Source organism: Xyrauchen texanus, chromosome 17, assembly GCF_025860055.1.
Source record: "Xyrauchen texanus isolate HMW12.3.18 chromosome 17, RBS_HiC_50CHRs, whole genome shotgun sequence".
Classification (NCBI taxonomy): Eukaryota; Metazoa; Chordata; class Actinopteri; order Cypriniformes; family Catostomidae; genus Xyrauchen; species Xyrauchen texanus.
Genome location: NC_068292.1, coordinates 34070925 through 34096591, shown reverse-complemented (window position 1 = coordinate 34096591; position 25667 = coordinate 34070925).

The window sequence follows — 25667 nt, the reverse complement described above, 5'->3', positions numbered from 1 at the left end:
TCTAGTTTATTGAAAACTGCTGGGATGCTGATTGTGAAAAAAGGGGCTAACTTGTTGACACAAGATATGCAGACTGTGAATCAATGCAACATTTGAATAAACAATATAGCAGCAGAAGAATAAATTGCCAAAACTTTTCTTTTGACTCCAGATAATTGAAGCAGATAATAGCTGTCTCGTTTGTGTTCCCGTGAACGGGCTTTCATTCACTTGATGATAATTGAAACCATTTTCAGCTCATAAATAGTTCGTTTTTTCCACCAGGTGACTCAAGGCTGAAATTTAAAAACATGTGTTTAAACGTACCAAATTATTGATTTTAGAGATTTTTTTTATTTTTTGGTCTTCCGCCCAACATAGAATGGAAATCAGTACTGAGACCAAGAATGCCATGTGCCACATTTTCATGCAAGAAAGTAATTGATAAATAATTCAAATCCTTTCTCCAAGATTTAATGACTGTACACAATAGCACAGGTCATGCTCTATCAAAACAAATCCCTCGGTAAACATTTTCTTAATTTCTGGCAGGTTGCCCCTGAGTGCCTTTTGTATTTTGATATATTAACTAGTTTAGAGCCTTTGAGGAGATGAAATATCGATTCTCATCTCTGAATAAAAGCGTTTCAGCAGAGAGTTTAATAAAGAGTTCTTTACACTCTGTGTAGTGCTCAATGACTCCCTAAAGGCATTACACTCAACCATTTGCCTCTTAAATCTGACCACACTTACAGTATCTAGGGTGTGTAACTCCTGTTATATTTTTGCTCTTAATTCAGAAAATAAAGATTTCCTTGATCATAGCAAAATTCACTTAAATTTCATTTGCACACTTCTCCAGACTGCAGGCTAATTTCTTTTGAAGCACTGATTAACTGATATATTTGATGTCTAATTAAAGATTTTGCTTAGTATTGGACAGCAAAACTGAGTGACAAATTTTAAACTTTTAATTTTAAAGTTTAAACCATTTGATCTTGGTAGGTGAACAAACTTTCCTCAATGCCTACATAAGCATAGCATTATTGAGAAAATATTGTTTCCTCAATATAGCCTACTCTTGAGGTTTTACTCTAGCTCAACTGGCAAGGTTGTGAGTTCCATTCCCAGTGAATGAACAGACTGACTTTGGATAAAAGTGTCTGCCAAATTCATACACATTCTTACTCATATGACCTTGTCATCTTCTAAAGTCTCCATCCTGAAGTTTGCATACCAATCACCTCCAATATTTACCTGTGCATCAAAGTGAGCCAGACTGATGAAAACAACAGACACGATCGTCTCCGCTTGGTAGGATTATGCTAATTGTCTCCTCCGAACATTACCGCCCCCTTGACTCCACACCTAGCTCTCCCCAGAAATGTGCATCGCCACGGGGAAGAGTTGACTGCAGCTGCCACTCCCACTCTCTCCATATTCACACACTCCTGTCAGCCAGCCGGAGAAAGAGAGAGACTGAGGGAGAGGGATTTAATAGGATTTGAGGCCGCAGGCAGGCCGCAGTGTTTTAACAATGGTGAACTGTTTGTTTGAAGATGATACACACGCAGCCCCCAGGGAGAGTAAAAGCCAACACTGAAGCCATTTGGAAAGTTGAAGCTGATTTGATTCTATCATGGCACATTGGGAAAAGGTTACATTCATTCAGTATTTCACAATTTCACCACTATCAGTTTTTCAAAAACTTATTCTAGTAACATACTTTATTTTAGTGCAACACTATAGAGTCACCCAATCGTTGTGATTCGATAAACGTCATGACATCTTGCATCTCACATCTAAGTTGATAGCACAGCTATTTTATTCATTGTGTTGTTTCAGCATCTGATTCTTTAGAAGAATTGGCACATCAGTTTGACGGTGCAAAAACTGCCACAAAATTAGTGCTGGATGCATTTTGAAATTCCCAAACTTGTGGGTCAGTTTTGAGTTCTAGGTTATATAGGTTGTCATTATTTCAATATATTATTTGATATACTGTAACTGCTGCCATGACCAATAGAAAATGCATGTAAACATCTTTTTTAAATTAAGTTGTTTGACATGATATTAGTTGCGGCAGGCAAATAGCACCACGTAATTTGGGTGTAATCGAGTTTTGTTTTTTAGAAAGGAGACATGTTTTCCCTGAAAAGATTGACAATCACTTAAGGCAGTGCTATTTCAGCACATTTAGCACCTGGTTAAACTAGATTGCAGGTGGTAGACCGTGAACAAAAGTGGCTGTTTAGTGAATTCTCACCCCTGAAGACCAAAACATACTCTACGCAAGTATGTTAATGCAGATACAAGCAATTGGCCACTGTATTGCCAACGCGCAGTCCAGTTGAACTTGCTTAAGGAGCTTTCTTGCGTTACCATAGCAGGAACAACAGGAGAGAGTCAAATGTCTGTGCTGTTAAACTGGATGTGTTAACATTTTTGTAAGTTGCTATAAAAATATTGACTTTAACTTACATGCTTAGCAATATTCTCTTCAAACTGTTGCTCTGGCATGACAGTAGTTGACTTGAAAAGAGAAAACTCAAAAAGTTCACACTAATCTTCCAATAGTGTATTCAGTGCGTACTTTGATTTTGTTATGAATTGCGGTCTGACACATGCAGGAATATATCAGACTCAAATCTGAGTTTGCATATAGCATAAAAAATAGAGTTTGCATAGCTAGAACCATCTGCCTTCATGTACTTGTAAAGTATGCTTCAGCCTTTAGTTTCAAAAGTTAGTATTAGTTTTATAAAAATAAAAAATGATGAAGGTATAACTAATATTGATAGTGTTGAGTAATATTTCAACAACTTGGAGAGTTGCTGGACTTTTGAATGTTTCTAAAGTTATTCTGTCACCACAATTACATGTAATGAGTGCTTTCAATGTTGAGACACTGCTGTCATAGTAACCTATGGTGAAATGGCACTCTATGTTTGATATTTGTGCCTGTTATTTTAACTATGGAATACGATTGCCAACAAACAATGGCAACATTGTCGTGCTGAGGAGATACTGCATTTTATACAGTGTCATGTCTGGCACACTTTGTGTATTGATAAGAATAAATACTACCAGTCCATCAGATACACTTACACATTACACTTAATGCCATATGGGCAAGAGTGTATAGTTTAATATTTTTCTAATCAGCTTTATAAACATGAAGTTAACAGAAAGTAACATTTTAGACACTATATGACCAGTTATTTTGTATATTTTGCTCTGCTAATGAGAATGCTCTAAGGTCAAAGGAGGTCTCTAAATCCTCCTATTTCACCTTTGACACACACACATACACACTCCCTCCCTCTGAAAAAATGCATAGTCAATTCTATGGACCCATCCTCTTTTATGCATTCAGACAAGTTTTAAAAACTCTGCCACTTTCTGACTGACATGTCAGAGTTTGTACGCAACGGCCCTGTGATTATGCATGATTATAAGCTGATTTCCCACTCATTTTCAGTGTATCAGCACATTTCAAGGTCAATTTGATTTATTCCAGCATTATAAGCTCTTATTTCTGTAAGAGATGCAAGGTTGAAAAATCTTATCCTGGGGTGTAAGGGGTTAACAGAAGACAAATAACCTCCTGCGGATCTAGCCTTCACAATGAGTGTGCTGTCCCGCTTTGTAATCCCAGCCCCTGAAATTTCCCTGGGTTGTCAATTTGCCTCTAATACTACCTATTTGAGAGGGAACATCTTGCATATTTCCGTATATTGATGTGGACTGGTTTATCAGTGTACATTTGTAGTGGCGAGCTTGCGCACCTGCATGTTAATCATTATGGGTGGACTTTGTGTTTATTTCTATGCGACTATATTCATAAGTGTAATGCTTGGTTGCAATCCGCATACAGGTGTGCTTTTAGGCTTTTGTCTGATAATGCAGTGCCACCAGTTGTTAGCTAATGGGAACTACACATGCTTGCGTGCAGCAATTCCTCTCTATCCTCTGTGGTATGTTAGACTGGGACAAATAGATATTGGCGTTGGCTGATGCACTATAACTCTGCATTGGGGAGTTTGAAGGGAGCATCCTTTGTTGTGTCTGTAACTCCATCCTGCAGATGCAATTTATTTCCTTTCCTTCTGGCAACTCTAGAAACCGCATCAGTCTACATGAATGCACAGTGTGTTTCAGATAGCATGCATACTATCTAGCATGCAATAAAGTGCATCAAAATGTATGAACTACATATGCAAGGACATGGACATGATTAGGGTAAAAGTGGACGTTCCCATTACCAAAACTCCACTATAGTGACTTATCAGTGCAACATAAAAATGGTATATTCTTACCTCAGTTTCTATCAAAGCCTCTGTAATCTTAACTACTTTATGGAAGTGTCGTTTATTCTTCATGCTTCAGGATATTGCATAAGATTGCATATTGTATAAGATATTGTATAAGATCTCACTAGCCAAGTGTGTAACTCCTACCTGCTGTAACTCCTACCTGCTGTTTTGCTGAAATCTAACTCTCTTCAGTCGGAGGTCTGTCCTGTAACTCGTAATACGTAATCAGATCTTTCAGCTCTCACAGCTCAAACATTGAAATCCCCAACAAACTACTATTGGATTATTATTATTTTTTTTCTTTAAATTAATTTAATTATTGAAATTATGTATCTTTTTATTCTTTTCTTTGTTATAGTTGATAAAATAAAACCCTTTGTCAACAAATATTGTCATCAGTAATTTAGTTGATGAGATTACCACTGGTATCAGTCAGACATACTTGAGTCAATGACATTTCATATTATAGATTAGCGATGTCCCAAAACTGATACTGGTACCGGAATCGGGTCCGATACTGTGCTTAAGTTCTTGCACTAATGCTCGTAAAAATACCTATATCTAATACCAAAAACCTTTACCGTTTGATGCACGAATGTCATTAATGATCAATTTGCAATCAAAATGGCCAATTCTTTTGTTGTTTTTGTTTGTTTGCCCTGTTTAGTAATTTGTTTTACCAGGGATGAACTGCTGACGTTTTGCTGGACATTTTAGTCGGTGGCGCAGCTGTGTTGTTTAAACGCAGATTAATGAGATGCAGGTGAGGGAAATGAGTCGGCTGGTCAAGCTCCGACAGTGTGGCTTTAGAACAGTTGCTTTTACATCAATGAAAGTTGGTGTACAGATGTAACAACATTAAAGAAGATGTGCTGTCCTAATTTGGAAGTGCTCTTCATCAACTGTAAGAATTTCTACTCGCCGTAGAAGTTTTACTCGTTTATTCTAATGAGTGTTCATATTCCATCACAAGCGTGCGTGAACACAGTGCTGCAACAGCTGGCTGATCACATCACAGACACGGAACAACAATACCCGGATTCAGTTATTATTATTCTGGGAGATTTTAATAAATCTACCCTCACCCGTGAACTGCCAAAATACAAACAGCACATTACATGCCCCACCAGAGACAGAAATGTACTGGATCATTGTTAAACAACAATAAATTATTTATATCGCTTAGCCCCATGTGCAGCTTTAGGACTCTCTGATCACGGTCTGGTTCATCCTCTTCCAACCTACAGGCAGAAACTAAAATCAGCTAAACCTGTAGTAAATATTGTAAAAAGAGGGACTAAAGAAGCAGAACTCGAACTACAAGCCTGTATATATATATATATATATATATATATATATATATATATATATATATATATATATTGTCTTAATGTGTATTTCTATATTTACTTATATTTTCTATTCAATTTAAATTTTTATTAAATTTTTTATTTAAAAGACTCTGGCCTCTCTCTCTTTGTTTTTAGAAAGCCAGATCAAGAATGAGAGAGTCTGAGAATGAGAGTAGGCAGAAACAGACAAGAACTGATAAGAATCGGTGTAAGCACAGGTGATATTACAGCTCCACAGTCCTGCATTTCCTTGGAGGGAAAAATTTCCTCAACACCAACTATAAATATATCCCCCAACCACCCCCTCCCACTCCCACCCACCCGCCCACCAATCCAAAACCTTTTCCTGTCTGATAAAGATATATATTCCTGACTGAACTGGGAGAAAGGACGTAGAATAATCAAATTCTGTATCTGATAGAAACAAGGGGGACAGTATGTTCTTAGTCTCAGAAATGTATTTCTCATAATTTTGTCCTCTGCAAACAAGGACAAGACCTGTTACCCCATAAAGTAGAATGAGAAGCAGTGATGAGGAAGATGAGTGAGTGAGAAAGACAGACAGAGGGAGAGAGTGAGAGAGAGAGAGAGAGAGAGAGAAATAGAGAGAAATTTAAGCAATTGTAACCTTGTTTTTGTCCTTAAGTAAACGAAGAGATGGAAGCCCGAACTTATTAAAGGTCAGTCACCATAAGGAATACCTTCTGTAGACAAGTCAGAGTGCACGTCAGGGCTCTCCGTTTGAAATGTCAGTTGACATTACCAGCTACTGTTGAGAGAATTCATGAAGATATTTCTTTATCTTTGAGTTGAAGGATATGCCGTCCCCCAAATAATTTCTTCCTTTTTGAAGTAAATGACAGAAGCAAATGGCAAATTCTTTCATCATGCACTGACCCTCAAGGCATAAGAGATCCCCCCATAAGAAGTCAAATATAGACTTGGGTGGGTCTCCAAATATTTGTATTTTATTAAAGATAATAATTACAAATACTATTTAATTTGCACAGTTAGGAGATTGTAAATTTCATGAATTATTTACAATAATCAGGGCTCTAGAGTGCCAGCATTTGACTCGCATTAGCGAGTGAAAATTACTGCTTGCAAATGCAGAAAATTACATAACAACAGATCTAATGGCCAAAGTTATGAACTTAAGAATTAATACTCCTTAATTCATCTTCCCTCATATATCAAATATTTTAAAAGAGGCGTGTTCGTTATTTTTGCTTTAAAAGCAACTTTTTTTCACTCTCACGTGGCTGCGAGCGCTGTCCTCTCCCTCTCTCATTCTTTCACACTACGCAGAGACTGAGGGAGAGATATACCACATGAAGATGGTTTAAGCTGAGTTTCTTGCTTGTTTTTTCTGTGTCAAAATTATGGACATAATTTTAAATAATGATGGATTAATATGTGCAATAACAGTAAACATCATGTCAGTAACCTTGTCTAACTCAATGTGATAAACCAAAACTCAAACATAAAAAAAATCATGAAATGTATCTGTACCAATAACTGACTCTCTGCACAACTGCGTGAGGATAACATGCACCAAAACGTACAGTATTCTGCTTCTAACACAGGTGTCACGTGGACAAGTGCTTGTGGGTTTGTTTTTCTTGGATCTTCAATTGTAATGAAAATTCTATAACATCATAACCATGCGCTGCAACACTGTAAAAACCTCTTTAAATGGCATACCTTGTTGGTGCTTTATAACAAGACCATCAAGCAGCTGCATGGCTCTGCATCAATGTGTAATAATAGACCAGTAGAAATGTCAACTGCTAGAAATGTATCAAATATCATGTCCATCGCAGTTATGCAAAATCTGTAGCAAAGCACATTCCCAAAAATCCTTGTATTATAATAATAATTTTCCATTTCTCATGACCATCGATGACAGTGCTCTCTCTCGTGCTCACGAGCAAACACATAGAGCACGAGGAGAGAGAGCATGCATCCATGGCATGAGAAATGCAAAATTATTATTATAATACAATGATTTTTGGAACATGCATTGCATAACCTTTGCATATGCTATATGTGTAGAAATACAGTATATAAATAGAGGGGACTTCAAGGTAAAAAGTTTGGGAACCACTGGTCTGGTTCTATTTTCATAGAAAAACAATAAAAAAAAAACAGCTTTATGCATTTATGTCATATAAAATATATTAACATTGTATAACTGTCATGAATAACCCATTAAGCTTTATTGCATTATAAAATGCTTAATATACAGTTAAACTGAAAATACATTAATGTAGTTATAAATGTCCTGAAAGTTTGATTTGATTGATTTAAATGTTGATGAAATAGCTACTAATTTGTTAAGAATTAGGCCTACCTATAGTAAATGTTTATTAATGGCAAATGGACATATAAAGTGTCATTCATATATTATTAGATTATTAGTGGTTTAAGCAGATCTGTCAGGACTGATGTAGTTTGTTGCTGCCTGTAAGGTTAATTTAAGAAATAATCATTTGAAAAAGGTTTATCATTGAAGACATCCATCGTCATGTTTGAAGAATCTTTTGTTAATTAATTCTGTGGTAATTTTTAATGCATGCATGCTCTGTTGTGATACATTATCAGTTGTATTAACCTAAACACTGACTGTGCCCCTAACTGCTAAATGCAACACCCCCCAATCAAAGACCAGGTGTGTTGAACAGGTGTTTTAACACATCCAGTGCTAACAAGCCAGTTAGAATTCAGATAACTATCCAAGCTGGAAAAAAATACAGCTTAATCCAGACCTGCTCTCTGGTCTGGTTCAAGGTCATAAATAAAGGGGGACTCAGGGCAGAAATGGCATGAAAAATTACAAAACGTCCCATGAAAACATCCCATGACGGGTGAACATCCATAAAGCCGTGGGTCCAGACGGCATTCATCAGAGTGTGCGCGAACCAACTGGCTGGTGTTTTTATGGACATTTTCAACCTGTCCCTCTCCTTGTCTCTAGTCCCCTCATGCTTCAAAACGTCCACCATTGTGCCTGTAAAAAAGCAATCAAAAATCACTTGTTTAAATGACTGGCATCCTGTTGCTCTGACCCACATCATCAGCAAATGCTTGGGCCTAAACAGCTTGCTGTGCAGCTGGATCCTGGACTTCCTGTCAGACAGACGTCAGGTGTTTAGAATGGGCAGCAACATCTTCTCATCACTGACCCTAAACACTGGAGCCACACAGGGCTGTGTTCTCAGCCCACTCCTGTATTCGCTGTACACACATGACTGTATGGCAACACATAGCTCCAATGCCATCATTATGTTTGCTGACAATATGACGGTGGTAGGTCTGATCACTGACAATGATGAAACAGCCTACAGAGAGGAGGTGCTCACTCTGACACGCTGGTGTCAGGAGCACAACCTCTCTCTCAACGTCATTAAAAAATAACAAGGAGCTTGTAGTGGACTTCAGGAGGAAAGACAGAGAACACAGCCCCATCACCATTAATGGAGCACTGGTGGAGAGAGTCATCAGCTTCAAGTTCCACATCACTGAGGAACTCACATGGTCTGTCCACATTGAGGCCTTTGTGAAGAAGGCTCACAAGCGCCTCTTCTTCCTGAGACGGCTGAGGAAGTTTGGAATGAACCACCACATCCTCACTTGGTTCTACACCAGCACTGTAGAGAGCATCCTGACTGGCTGCATCACTGCCTGGTATGGCAATAGCACTGCCCTCAACAGCAAAGCCCTGCAAAGGGTGTTGCGAACTGCCAGACACATCATCGGAGGTGAGCTTCCCTCCCTCCTGGACATCTATAAAAGGCGGTTTGTGAAAAATTATTGCTATGTTGCTCGGAACTGTACACAAGACTTTCACCCACTGCTGCACTTGTGCATATGATCTTGTGGCAATAAAGTATTATTCATACAAATAAGAATTAATCATACTTCTCTTATTAAAGCTAATTCACTACAGTAGAAATTGTGAGCTGATACGAGACGTTGTATTATGATTTTAATGGTGGAGAATTTATTCAGTCAAATAATCTAGTTATTTATAATTTATCTTAATTAAAATGATTGTCAAACGCGGCTGATTCCATTGTAAATTTCCTGACATAGTAATGTAGAAATAGGACTGTTTAATTTAATTCCTAGCTCACACATACTGTTTCACTTACAGACAATGGTAACGTACACAACACTTTAACCCACGCAGAGTATATTAATCATACTGAATTCGCTACATATATTGGTGTGAGAATCTGGGTACTTTAACTGATTACTGTTTATTTGTGCATTGTGGAACCAGGGGCGAAAATGTCATCAATATTTTGGGGGGGACAATAAACATAACAATTCTCAAGAGCAATTTTTGAAGGGGACACCAAGGTTTTTTTTGTTGTTGCCCCGTTTGCATTTGTATTATTTTATTTCTTAAACAATTATTTTAAGAATATATCATTATATTATTTACAATACACATATTTTAATGATATTTTAGGGGGGGACAACCCTCAGATGGGGGGGTCCTGACCCCCCCGCGATTTCCGCCTAGGCGTGGCATTGACGTTCATATGCCTCGATGAAACTGTTTTCATTAGTGTTGACCCAGATAACAAATCACTTGTGTTGGTTTATATGGCGACAAAAGTTAACGAGAAGTTCTAAAGATCTATCCGCAATCTACCGCGTATGCGCAACTTGCCGACGCCATATTGTAAACACAGTACAGCTAAGCTAATAGCATAACACAACACCGCCAAACTAACCAGTTAACAAACTTTAATTGAAACCCCTAAATACACTACAACTTTATAATAAAAGTATAAATGTTACATATGTGAGGTGTCATTTATGTCCACTCCAATACATTTTTGTTTGAAAACATCTTTTTCCCTACGTTTTAACCTTCCGTCCACACTGAGACTGCATTTTTGTCAGCGAATATTTCGCTTTTTGAAAATGCTCTCCCAAGTGGATAAATTTGAAAACACCATCTTCATGTTGTAGTGTGGACTGGGAAAATGGATATATCTGAAAACGATGATATATTTGTCAATTTTCACATGGAAAATTTAAGTTTCAAAGTTGACGAGCAACTTCTGTAAAACCATTGAAAATGGCGATGTAGATTTAAAACTTTTCGAAAACGAAAATGCCATTTTCAAAATATCCTAATAAATGTAGACTTAGCCTAAGATCAGCAAAGCAGCTTTATAAAGCAGTTTTTTCAGCAGGGATTTTATACTGTTTGAATCATTTGTAGAATCATTCATGGTGGGCTGCATCACATCGATTGTATCACATCTGTCACATTAATAAAACATATCAGTGATCCCAGTGCGACAACTCATATGACTAAACAGTAAATATTTCATTATTTCACTCTTCACAAAATGACCTGTACAGTAATCGGGCATTTGGCCACTATCAGATTTAGATGACAGAAAATCAATAATTTTGGTCCTGCATCAAATATGGAAAATAAAGCTTATTTGAGCAGACGTGTGAGACGCTAAGGGATTCATTCACCTCCCTCTGGGGTCAGTGGTCTTATGCACCCACTTTATGTTTTCTACTGATGGTGGATCTGCAAACATTGGTGATTGGAGGGCTGACTCACTGCCCCATTGCACTCAATGGCCTCTTATGGGTTTAATTGAACATGAATGGGAGCTGTTCGAAATGCAGTCTGCAAATGTAAGAGTGTGAAAAGGTATGCATAACAGGGCCCAATTTAGCTGTCATCCATTTAAGATTGCATGTAATTGCTCATCCCTTTAGAAGAGGAGGGGGTGCAATCCCCATCATCAATGACTGCAAGCTGACAATTGGGCCAACAGACAGGGTTTTAATATCTTACATTCAGATAAAAATCTGTTACCGATCAGGGGACCATTAGAGGAAAGAAAGCATGTACTGCTGTCATAAGTATTTTGGGTGCTACTTTGAATCTGTAGCCTGCCAAACTACAAGCTACTTTAAATCAAAAGGCATAAATAACCCAAAAATAAGCATTCTTTTATAATTTACTAACGCTCATGTTTTTCCAAACCTGTTTGACTTTCTTTATTCAGGAGATGCTAGGCAGAATGTTTGGGATTGACAGCCTTTTATTTTACAGTACATACATTGAAAGTGAATGATGACTGAGTCTCCTGTTCCAAGGTAGAAAGCCACAGAAGATTTGAGCAATTAGAGTGTGCGTGCATTTTATTTACTTAATGTTATCCCTTCAAAGTTGTCAAGCTACAATAAAGCTAGCCTTTAAAAAAAGTACACTACTGGTTTCTAACCAAAGAGAGCTAACTGCTTGAAGCTAAGGGGACAATATCTTTCTTTTATAAACACATACATATCAGATGATACTGTATATATGTACTGTATATACAGTGTATATATATACACATTACCGTGGTTTTGAAACATTTGACTGAAATGATTCTCAAGATCTTAAAAATATTTTGATCTGAAGGCGTATGCTTAAATGTTTGAAATCAGTTTTGTAGACAAAAATATAATTGTGCCACCATATTAATTTATTTAATTATAAAACTAAAATGTAACAGTTGGCAACTCCTTGAATACTGTTTAAAAAGCATCTCAGGCTGATACCTCAAGAGGTTGGTTGAGAACATGTAAAGAGTACATGTCTGCAAATTCCAAGCAAATGGTGACTACTTTGAAGATGCTAAAATATAACACAGATTTGATTTATTTTGGATTTTGTTTAATCACAAGATAATTCCCAAAGTTCATGTTATTCCATAGTTTTGATGACTTTATAAATGATTCTAAAATGTAAAAAAAAAAAAAAAAACTGTTTCAAAACTTTTGACCAGTAGTGTTTGTGTGTGTGTATATATATTGCCGGCCAAACTTTTGGAATAATGTACAGATTTCGGTTTTATGGAAATAAATTGGTACTTTTATTCACCAAAGTGGCATTAAACTGATCACAATGTATAGTCAGGACATTAATTACGTGAAAAATTACTGTTACAATTTGGAAAAAAAATAAACTTAAACTACGTCAAAGTTTTCAATCCTTTTTTTGAAAGGATCAAAAAATCATCCATGCAGCAATGACAGCTTTGCAGATCCTTGGCATTCTAGCTGTCAATTTGCCCAGATAGCTTCCTGTAGCACTTTCCATAAATGTGGCTGTCTTGTCAGACACTTCTCACACACCTTACAGTCTAGCTGATCCCACAAATCCTCAATGGGGTTAAGATACATAACACTCTTTTCCAATTATCTGTTGTCCAATGTCTGTGTTTCTTTGCCCACTCTTTTTGTTTTTCTGTTTCAAATGTGGCTTTTTCTTTGCAATTCTTCCCATTAGGCCTGCACCCCTGAGTCTTCTCTTTACTATTGTATACTAAACTGTTGTTGAGCCAATAGAATTCAATGAAGTTGTCAGCTGAGGACATGTGAGGCATCTATTTCTCAAACTAGAGACTCTGATGTACTTATCCTCTTGTTTAGTTGTACATCTGGCCTTCCACATCTCTTTTTGTCCTTGTTAGAGCCAGTTTTCTTTGTATGAAATCTTCAGTTTTTTGGCAATGTCTGTACTATTATTATGGAATTATGTGTCAGAGGGCATGTGTCAGGGTCTCTGCAGGTAAGAAATGAGAGGGTGAGGATCCAAATGCAGGACTTTAATAATAAACGAAGAAAAGAAAAAATTCAAGGAAGAAGGAAACACAAACGCTATAGCAATGTGCTAACATTCAAACAAGAACCAACAAAGGAACAAAGAAATTCTGTGTGTGTGTGTGTGTGTGTGTGTATATATATATATATATATATATATATATATATATATATATATATATATATATATATATATATAGCTCTGTGATGGCAGAAGCTTCAGGATCTGGCTCGTTTACCGTGGCAGGCGTGGGCACCGGCTTGTTCACCTGGCAGGCGTGGGCACTGGCTCATTGACCATGGCAGGCGTGGGTGCTGGCTCGTTGACCGTGGTAGTCATGGGCGCTGGCTCGTGTACCGTGGCAGGCGTGGACATTAACAGGAGCAGGGGAATGGTCTCCATGGCTGTGGATGCTGGCAACACAGTGGAACGGCCTCTGGCAGTCAGCAGTGGGCAATGGTTGAGCAGCTTGTAAGGGCTGGGAGGAGAGAGTAGTGAAGTTGGGTTCCCACAGACCGATGAGGGACCTCTCCTTCATGATTTCACAAATGCGATCTACCACCTCCCAGAAAGACCAAGCCTCCAGGTCTTCCCATACCTCCCAATCCACTGGCTCATCTAGTCTGGACAGTATATCAAGGCAGCCTCACAATATCCCAAGCCCTGAGCCACATCAAATGTGCCTAAAATTTAAAAACTGTATGCCTCGGCATAAACACCAAAAGGGTGGTAGCCCTGACGCCAACTTCTCAGATTGCATGTTCCTGCCAGACTGGAGTGGGAGTTAAGAAAATGCCCATCACCCTCCTGGCTCCATTTTGTCTGTCGGATCTTCTGTCAGGGTCTGTGCAGGGAAGAGATGAGAGAGTGAGGATCCAAATGCAAGACTTTAATAATAAACAAAAGAAGAGATTAAAGGAAGAAGGAAACACAAACTCTACTGCAATATGCTGGCTTACAATGCACTAACAACAAACAAATACCTCTAATGAACAAAGAAACTGAGAAATGTATTCATCATGATACTTATCGATGCTAGCTTATATTGATGCTCTTGGCCTGCGATCTGATATTTGCAGATATTTTAAAGTCTGCCATGAAGCGATTTCGATTTGTTTTGATTCAGGGCCCTGCGATTGCCGCTGCCAGGGGCGGAGGAGTCCCTTACTGGCCGCTGAAACGTGGCGGGGTCTGAGACTGCCGACCGCGAGCGGGGAGGGGCTCGCAGCCGACCGCCTGGAGTGAGAGAACCGCTGCCAGGGGCGGGGGAGACCCCTTCTGTTCCCTGAGAATGCGGTGGGGCTGGAGGACAGCCTCCGATCCGCCCGGAGAGGTGCGGCCGTCGTCCGTTAGAGGGTGGAGGAGTGGCCGAGGAGTGGCCGAGGAACAAGCTACGGCATATCGGAGAACTGGCGAGTAAGTGTTTTTTTTTTCATCTCTCTATCCTCTCTCTCTCATTGCCAATCTGTGTTGGCCTTTTCCCTCTTGTTTAAATTTTACAGTGTTTTTTGGGGGGGTACTACACTGTTACAGGAAGTACCCCCCCATTTTTAATATTTCTGTTTCCCTCCACTTGTCCCCTCCCTCATCCAGGTAGACGGGGATGACCTGCTGGCAGTCGGGGCTTAGGGCACGCCCTCCCCCAGGGAAAGAGGGGGGGGGGTGTACGTCATGCCGGGGGCTCCCCTGCCTGAGAGAACATGACAGGGGATGTGACAGGGTGGAGGGTGTGGCCGGGTCATGATTATACACATCTGGTCCCTTATCAGGCAAATTAAGCCTCCGAGAAGGATTTTTGGTCAATTGCGGATGGTGGTGCGACGAGAGAGAGATCGTTTATGGACATGTCCATCTTGTGTGTGTGTGTGTTTGTGTCTTTTGTTTAAGTTTATCATTAAAATATTGTTTATATCGTCAGGTCGGTTCTCGCCTCTAATGGATAGTTACACCCCTAATAGATAGATAGACAGACAGAGAGACAGACAGAGGATAACAAGATAATGGGAAACACCTGGGATACAATTATGGAAGAAACTGAATACAGAGACAACAGGGGAAACAAAGGATCTTTCAAAACAAAAGTCTTAACAGGAGTCCAGTACGTGACAGCATGATTGATTGCATTAACAGGAGTCCAATATGTGACAGCATGATCTTAATCTTGGAACAGCCAAGTTACGTTAGAAACAACTGTTTCGTAAGATCTTAAAAGTTTTGCAAAATATTCTGTTGCCAAACCATGCAGTGCTTTATATGTAATTAATAAAATATGGTAGCCAGTGCAAGGAAACGAAAACTGGAGTAATAGTATTAGAGGACCTAGTTCAAGTCAAATGTCTAGCTGTGACATTTTGCACTGATTGTAGGCATGTTAAAGTGTGTAGAAAATAAGTTTAAATAATAAGTTTAAATAATAAAATTTAAACTGTTTTGTCATGCTAAACCACTACTTGTTAGCAAAGTAACTTGTTACTAGGAAAGTTTTGAAAACAGCCGAACGGGTAGACTGCAGAACTACTGAAAAATTTTGTTTTGGTTTGTTTGCTTTTAGATAATTACTTCCCAATGTTGGCTGTCACACTCTTAAAACAAAAATTATCATTTAATCAGCCTCTGGGGCCTCTTACACGAAGCCTACTAAAACACCTGGCATTACAAAAGTGTATCCTCATCAATCACAAAGAAAAGTGTGTGGGCAAGATTTTGTGATGATGATGTAAGAGTAAGAATGCCCTCTTCTTGTATGGCGAGTTCTTACTCTGGTTAATTGAATCATTATTTTTTTATTTTTCATCTCTTGTCATTGGTGGCACAGAAGGCCGTAATTTAGGGGCAGCAAACTGAGGCTTCAGCAAGCTGTAACATTAAGTACATTTTACTCTACGGAGACCTAGGCTGGGAGGAGGGGGGCAGGAAGGGAGATGGGATAGGAAAATCAATAAAGTCATTAAACATGAATTGCACTCTGAAATGACTTCTTAAGTCCCATCAGAGGCAGCAGGCTGAGGTTGGGGAGTGGAGGGGACTTGGACGATGACTTTTAAACGTCCTTTTAAACACCCACCCCTATTGAATTCTCAATTCAAAGATGGAAGCTGTGGCAATGTGATTCAAGTGTGTGCACATATTTGTTTACAATTACTTTGAACTAAGTTTGGAAACTGAAAACCCTAATATTGTGTTTTCTGCAGCGCAGTTCAGCAGTGGTGTGACCAGTGTAATGCAGTTCCCAAAAAAAGGACTCATATAAACCGGTTATTTAGAATCTGCAGTGTGCAAAAACAAAGAAAAAATAAGCGCAACCTGTTCAGTGTGTTACATGACTCTTTTGAGCCGGTACTTTTTAATGAATTAAAACACTTCAGTTAGAGTAGTTACTGAATTTATCTCAGTGACCTGGAAGTTATTAATTCCGTTATGTCCAAAGGTGTAAAGTAACAAATTACAAATTCTCACGTTACTGTAATTAACCACTTTTTCGTTTAAAAATGTTATACTTTTACTTGAGTAAATTTTAAGTGCTGTAACTGTACTTTTACTGCTCTATTTTCCCACCATCTGTGTTCGCTACTTCCCTGTCCTGATTTTATTTTTATCTCAACATGACTGGCTAGGGAGAGTCTCGTGACTCCCATCAAATCAAATCACACGTAAAAAACTTGAAAGGCAGCTGCAGATCTGGCGCCAACTGTGGAGAATTCCTCAAGTGCAGGTTACAGCTGAATATAACCTGTGACATGTGAGTTTAACTTGCTTAAGCCAGATATCAGCATTAATCCTGCCTCTAATTTGAAGAAACATGTTGAGGTAAATTTCATATTTCTGCTTACTAGATTCTGTGTGTCTATAATGTAGCCTGTAATTTAACTCTATAATTTGACATCTATCTTTGACATTATTGGGCTGCTGTGAGAGATTAATGCAATGTTATCAATAGGGCTGGGCAATAAAATTATCTTGCTGTTTATCGGAAAAAAGAAAGATGTCCTCGATCAAACTTTTTAGTAGTTTTCTATATTTAGTCTATGTTCTACATCTAGAACAGGGGTGTTCATTAGATCAATCGCGATAGCAAGAGCACCACTGGTTGATTGATCTAGATGAAATATAAAAGACTTGACATTTTATTGTCAATATCAATATTACTTCTGTCACTGTGCGCTGTTTGATTGACAGGCGGCTAATGTTTGAGCGCTAATACGGTTTGCGCCTAAATAATCTAATACACTTTATAATTCTGCCAATGCCCGTCTTGGTGAGGATTTAATATAAACACAGTTGTTTATGTCTAAAGTGAACTTAAACAGTGGGACAAAAAGCATATTTGCATCAAAATGTCAGACTTGAAATGTATATGTAACCGAATTGAGCGCTGTCTAGTAGGCTATGTCATATAAAGGCTATTAATCAAACAACATTAACAAGGAAACGAGAAAACCACACTCAACTTTTGGCTGAATAACTTGAGTAGCTTTAAAAGTATTAATCTAATCGAATAAAACAGTGACATTTTTAATAATAATATAACTTTTTACATTTTGTTAGTTTTTAATAAAACCGACCCCTGATGTAGAGAGTGTGTTTATTGGTATAAAATATTACCAGAAAAGTAGAGATGATAAAATAATTTATAATTATGCTTAGACTTTATAAAGATAGAAAAGTATCAACATTTGCACAGCAATACTTCAGCAGAGCATTCCACCAGTCACAAACTTCAGAAAATGATGCATCATGCATGAGAATGAGAACACAACTATTGCCGGTCTTAAAGGATACAGGAAATAAATCAATGTTGAACATTGTATCTCAAAAGGAGGACAGTGTGGAACCCCATGTGCTGCTTAAAGAAATAATTTACACAAAAATTAAAATTCTCTCATCATTTACTCACCCTCATGCCATCTGTCAATGACTTTCTTTCATAAATTAAGACTTTTAGAAGAAAATTTAAGCTCTGTACATCCATTCAATGTAAGTGAAGGGGTGCCAAATTGTTGACGCTCCAAAAAGCACATAAAAGTAATACATACAACTCCAGTGGTTTAATCCATCACTTCAGAATTGATATGACAGGTGTGGGTGAGAAACAGATAAATATTTATATCAATTTTTGCTAGGAATTCTTCTCTCTGCCCAGTAGGTGTTGATATACATGAAGAATGTGAATCACCAAAAACACAAGAAGAAAGTGAAAGTAAAAGTGGAGATTGAAAGAGCAGGGAGAATAATTAATAGTAAAAAAAGGAATTAAATCTATCACATTGCTTTTGGAAACATGGATTAGACTACTTTTATGATGATTTATGTGATTTGTAGAGCTTCAATATTTTAGCACCGATTCACTTTCATTGTATGGACCAAAAGAGCTGAGAGATTCTTCTAAAAATCTTAATTTGTGTCCTGCAGAGGAAAGAAAGTCACACACATCCAGGGTGGCATGAGCTTGAGTAAATGATGAGAGAATATTCATTGTTGGGTGAATTATTCCTTTTAAGCATGATTAAGTCCCTGTATCAAACAACTTTTCCCATGCCTGCTCTACCTCCTCTATTGTGCAGTACATGACGTGCCAAGTGATCCTGCATATTTAGCTTCTTTTTTTTGCATTCCTTGCATTGTAGGAACATGTTTTATGCACAACGCTTTGTCGGCATTAAGGGACATTTAGACCCTACACATAAACTGATTTGAATGTAATTGTTTAATACATTATTATTTAAAATGGTGATCAGTGTATTGAAAATAACATTTTAATCTTTTTATTTCTGTTATAATGTCTCCCTTTTATTATTTGGAATCAGATTCATGTAGTGTTTATCATAGATAAGTGATTTATTTTAAATGTTGCCATAGAGTGTTCATTATAATGGGGCATAGATTTTGCAACTCTGTACTCAATAATGTCATTGATTGGCAAGAAGGCTTGGGACAGTAAACATACAAAACATTTTCTTATTTCTAATCACTTCTTCCTCAAAAGTAAGAATCATTAATGGAACCGTTAATCATTACTGGTATCATTACATTCATTTCCATTTCTATCCCAATTTGTAATTTTGGATAACCCACTTCTGCTTCAAATAATTTTATTTTATTTCATTTTTCACTGTGAGTGAACCGTACTTTCTCAAATCCTGTAATGATTTTGGCCTCTTCTCAACTCATCTTAACTCTTAAACTTGAGGAAGTGATTTGTGCATCAATATGTTAATCATTGCACATAGCTGAAAACCTGTTTAGAACATACAGTATTGCACTCCCACACAGGCCTGATGATTGTTTCCCGGCTGTGTTTAAGGGTTCGCTTTTTCTTTTTTTGCTATAAATTAGTATATACTGTATATAATCTTGTGACAGCTTTAGGATTTGTAAACAGTAAATAAAGAGAGAGTGGAATGGACCCTTTTGGCAAATCAAAAAACGTCCCGGTCAATCATTTTGAACACGTGAGAGAGGGTGTATGGTTGAAGGGATAGGGGAGGTTTAAGTCAAATGGAAGTCAGCAAAACTGCTGAAATCTTTTACAGCCTCATAATTGTATATTTAAAGCCATCATTTTTAGACCATAGTTTATATTGTAGTTCCACGTCAAATGAGGTCAATTATCTAAAGCTATTTCTCTCAAACCTTTGTGATGCTTTTAAACTAGCAGACAATTTAATTTCAGTGAATAAAACAAAGGTGAAACTGTTACATGCCAAGCTTGTAAAGTATAAGAAAAGCACAGTCCCTCTCCTGTGGATTCAATGGCCATGTATGCCCTTGTCAGTCAACTAGGGGTAAATAAAGGTGAATTAGAGAGATTACTCACTTATCCTAATTAAGCTACTGTAAATGAACACCTGACAGTGGCAGAACTGCCCTTATGAGCCTCTAACCAAGGCAGTGTTGGAGGAATCCTTCTTGAGCGCCACTCTTTATCTCTCTGAGTCACAAAAGAGTCCTGTCATGCTTAGAGGCTTTTGTTCAAAAAATCACTCAAATAATAATTTTCCAAACACTTATAAACCCTTACATTTTCTTTTTATTTCTGATCCCTACTTCTTTTTTTTTCCGCAGAGGCGTGCAGCACATGCACATGCACGCACACTCACACATGCTCCTACACAAAGACAAGAGTATGATGAGCAGTGTCTTTTCAAAGAATGCCCAGACACATCATTATAAGGAGCGTTGTTAATTATCTGCACCTGGTGGCTTAGTCTCTGCAGAGGAAGAGATGAACAATTATTGCAGTCCACAGTTGAAGGACATCTGCTAATCTGAGAAATGGACCTGAATGTGAAAGAAGGATATAAATGGGGTCATTCAAAATGAAAATTCATCTTTTACTATAAGACTCACACTTATTTGCACCATTGAAGCGGAAGAACCAATTAAAAAAGCATGCAGACCAAAGAGCAGTAATCGTCGCTCTCTATACTCATACAGTATTTCACGGGCTGCGTAGGGCACCAGCTCCCTAGGGGGCCACCATCTTACCCTAAGGGAGCACTAGACTCTCCACAGGCTGCCGTTCCTTGCACGATACACGTTAGTGAAGACCCCATAGCAGTCACGGAACACAGACAATCGCCTCGCAGGTCTCACCACATCAGATTATCACCTCACACTGTGCTAACTCGCTTGGGAGTTCCTTTCTCGAACTGAACCAAAAAAGAAAAGGTTCATGAGAGTAATTTGTTTGTGAATCGGACATCGCAGCAAGCAACACAACAGAAATATGCTGAATATCGTTGCAGAAAACACTTTCGTGAACTGTAAAGATGTAAATATATTATGGCAACTGCTTTTTAAATTATTGTTATAATGATTTATAATGATTTATTTTATTTGTCTCTGCTTTGAGCGCTGACATATTGTAATTGGTATAAGGTGTAATAATATAAATGGAATGAGAGGCTGGACCATTAAACAATTACCATCAATACCTTTATATATTTTTATTATATAAATAAATAAAGTTTTCATTTAAAATTTCTTTGTGCCAAACACTGCATTAAAATGTATCACACTCACAAAAAATATAATTTTTTCCATTAAGTGTCTTTTTTTATTTTCTTTATCCTTCATTTTGCATAGATCTGCACATTTTGGGGCAGTGCGATTATTTTTGTCGCTTTGGCCAGCAGCTGGCCAGCCTTTTACAGCTGCTTTTTAGCATACTGAGAAATGACCAGTTCAGCAAATGACACAGAGGAGTTAGAGAGAAAAAGAGAAATCAGGTTGCTTCTGCCAAACATGAACAGTTGAAATGCTCAAATACACTCTCTATACAGAAATGTTGTGAATAACAGTTCAGTCGCTTTTGTTGTGACTTCATGGTTTTCTCAATCAGAACTAAAACTCGCTGTGCTTAAGAGGGTATGATTTTGTCCATGATTAATTTCTCTGAGAATAGGGAAGTAGGTCAGCAGTCCAGAGCGTGTGGGTACCTGGCAACCTCCCCAGATCAAGTAAGTGTGATTTCTACACCTAAAGCTGCACATCAGGCTTAATTTCAGTCATTGTCAGTAGAGGCTGTAGATGTTTTGTGAAATAAACATTAATTTAATTTTAATTTGAACATTTAAATTAACTCTTTTTTTCCCCTTTTTTCCATTCCTTTCCGTTCCTTTCATTTCCTCTCCAGTGATGGGTCATTCATGAACATTTAATTCATTTTGAACAAATCTTTTACATGACTCGACCGAGTTGTCTCAGAGAGTGATTCGTTCATTTTGTTGCGACCACGCATGCGCAAAATCCGTGTTCGTGTTTTTGTTAATTGTTTTGTTCACAGGAAACAGTCCTCTCAAGTTGGGCTTCAGGTACGAGTCTTTCGTAAATTTTTCACCTGACAACTGCATAGGCTCTATAGGAAACAGAATTGATTAGCTCACCTCATGACTCTGTCTTAGGATACTTTCGTTTATTTAACACAGACATATTCAATTAAAGTTACGGTTAATTAAAGAGGTCCGGTCTCTAGATTTTCTTCCCAGCAAAGGTCTGGAAAATAACTTACATGGTGTTAGGAGTGAGTATGGAACGTGGTCTGGATGGAACCAAGCCGAGGTCTGGACCTGGACAGTGGTCAGCTAATTGGTGACCACTGATTTAACATGTGACAGCTGCATTTATTTATTTATTTTCCTTAGAGTTACACAATGCAATTCTGGTCTCATTTTATCTTCTTTGTTTCTGGCAATTTATACATTTGTGAATATTTCTCTCATGATGGCTCTTTTCCATAACATTAAATCTGGTAATAACGTGTTAGTTAAAGCTTTAAACTTGATCTATATCTTTGGAAAAATCACATGCATAAAGAAATAAGCCTTAAATTCAGACCAGTCCTAACTGTTAATAATGGATTTACAACTTTTATCTGTTCTTCAGAAAATATCATAGACTACAAAAGCTATAAGGTTACCCCATATTACTTCCTTGACTATTGAATTTATTTTGAATAAACTGTCATTTATTTTTTCTTCATGATGCATCCCCTTGATTTATATATTTATGATTTATGTCCTTATGTGATGTTTTTAAAGCAAGTATGCCTTAAAGAATTTCCCTTTGAATTTACTGAAAGTCATCTAAGGCCATTTAACTTTAATTTTACACTTGACAGACAATATCTTGTGAACACTTCCTCTATTAAATACATGAAAATAATTAATCATGACAATACATATTATTTAAAAAAATTAATTTATGGTCACACTGGCATGTATTGATCATGAAAACAACAGGGGTGGAAAGTGTACTGAAAAATAATACTCAAGTAAAAGTACAGTTGCATCTTAAAAAAATTTGTTTGAATAGAGTAAAAGTACCGGTCCTAAAATCTACTCAAGTAAGAGTAAAAGAGTAGCTCATTTAAAAGTACTCATGAGTTATGAGTATTGAGTACTGAGTTGTGAAAGCTATGCTCCTTTATAATAAAACTCTATGCAGCTATTTAAAAATGTTGCACACTTTAAAGGGATTAATGGAAAGGAGGAGGCGAGAACCGGCTTGACAATATAAATAATATTTTAATGAAAAACTTAACCAAAAGACAAACACACACAAGTGTCGGACAGCTGACTGCAAATCTCTCTCTCTCTGTCGGCCTTTATCCCTCTCTGAGGTTTGATTAACCTGATTAGGAGCTGGATGTGTAGCATCATGACCCGGCCCCGCCCTCCACCCTGGCTGTTTGCCAGGAAAAAAAATTATAGGTATTTTATAGGTTTTTGCGATTGACGACATTTAAAATACATCACTTATCTATGATACTGTAAACATTACATGAATCTGATTAAATAAAAGGGCGACATGATTACAGAAATGAAAAGTTAAAAATGTATTTTTTTCAATAACAATGTATGAAACAAATACATTAAAATCAGTTTATGAGCAGGGTCTAAATTTCCCTTAATGCCGACTGAGAGAGTTATTGTTGCACATAAAACATGTTCAAAACAATGCAAGGAATGCAAAAAAAAACACTAAAAAAGCTGGGTCACTCGGTGCATCATGTCCTGCACAATAGAGGGGGTAGAGCAGTGGTTTGGTACAGGGGCCACATCAGGCTTTAAATGAATAATTCACACAAAAATAAAAATTCTCTCATCATTTACTCACCCTTATGCCATCTCAGATGTGTATGACTTTCTTTCTTTAGCATAATATCTCATCTATTTTGGTTCATACAGTGCAAGTGAATGAGTGCCAATGAGCTCCAAAAATCACATAAAGCAGCATAAAAGTAGCCTAATCTATGTGTGACTCCAGTGGTTAAATCCATGACTTCAGAAGAGATATGATAGGTTGGGTGAGAAACAGATCAATATTTAAGTACATTTTTACTATAAATTGTCCTCCGTGCTCAGTCAATCTCCACATTAACTTTCACATTCTTCTACTATTGTTTTTGGTGATTCACATTCTTCATGCATATCGCCATCTACTGGGCAGGGAGAAGACCAGTTATTGTCACTCATGAACAAATTGTATTGTCTTCTATGCAGAGAGTAGTTGCAGTCCTGTGACAGATAAACGAAAGACTCATATCCGAAGATCGACTTGGTGAACTAATTAATTCTGTTTCTGTACAGAGTCTATGTGGTTGTCACATGACAAATTAACAAAATGACTTCAATAAATATTTATTCATTTTTATGAACGAGATTCATAGATTCAAGTCAGTAAAATAATCTGATCTTCCCATCACTATCCCCTTCCCTTGCCTCACCTCCCTTTCCTTTTCCCTTTCCTTTTAATTTTTCCTGTCCTTTTGTTTTCCTTCTCTCTATTTATTTTTCCTATTTCCTTTCCTTTTCCTATTATTTTACTTTAATTTTACTTTTTCTGCTTAAACCACACACACACACACACACACACACGTGACTAATTTAACAGCTGGATCATATGGATGACGTGTTTGCTGACTGTCTGTGATTTTTGGAGCTTCAAAAGACGGATCACCATCCACTTGCGATTTAAGGACGTACCTGAGGTAAGATATTTTTCTTATTTTCTTCCAATGTGTTCTGGTGAAGAAAGAAAGTAATACACAGCTGGGCTATCATGAGGGTGAGTGCATAATGAGAGAAGTTTCATTTTTGGGTGAACTCTCCCTTTATGTAAATGACTCACTACACCGTGCAGCATTGGCGGTCTTTGTTGTAACACTGCATTGAAGAATGCAACACGTGGACCAGTGATAGAGCTAATCAAGCAGTTGGTGTGACCTCTATGCTGCGGCAAGAGCCACCATAGCTTCATGCTTCTGAAAGGAGGATGGAATAGCCTGAACTGAATTCCGTATCATCTTCCATTATGCCCTTGACAGACAAAAGACACACCACTCATTTACACTGAGTGTTCTGACTTCAGGAGATTAATCAGCACAACTAGGTCAGGGGAGAATATCATTCATATCATATCATGGATGAACAGCCACACAAGAACACTGCTGGGTCTTAGTGGAGAGCCCACTTCCTACAGAGACAGGAAGTGTTCTCATCCTTGGGCCAATCAAGAGCTAATCTGCACTGCTGTGCCGTGCAATAGTATGGACACTTTTTCAGGAGTGGGCTTGGAAAAGATGGTGCAGGAAAAAAGCAGGAAGTAAGTTATCTGGCTGTAATTATGTCCTGTTCTTTGCTAGGCTTGGTATCGATGCCTTTTTCATGGATTGATAATCAGAAAAAATGCTCCTGAAGATTATCAATCTGTATCTGCATTTTTTTATATATATAAATGGGGCTTCTTGTTTCTACACTGAACCCTTAAATCTACCGCAAATGCTTACTAGTATTCATCAAAAGCTTGTAAGGTCCAGGAGTCGGTTGTAAGTGATGCCCTCTGCCTTCTCAAACTTCATATACACAATAGTCTTTGTACTAA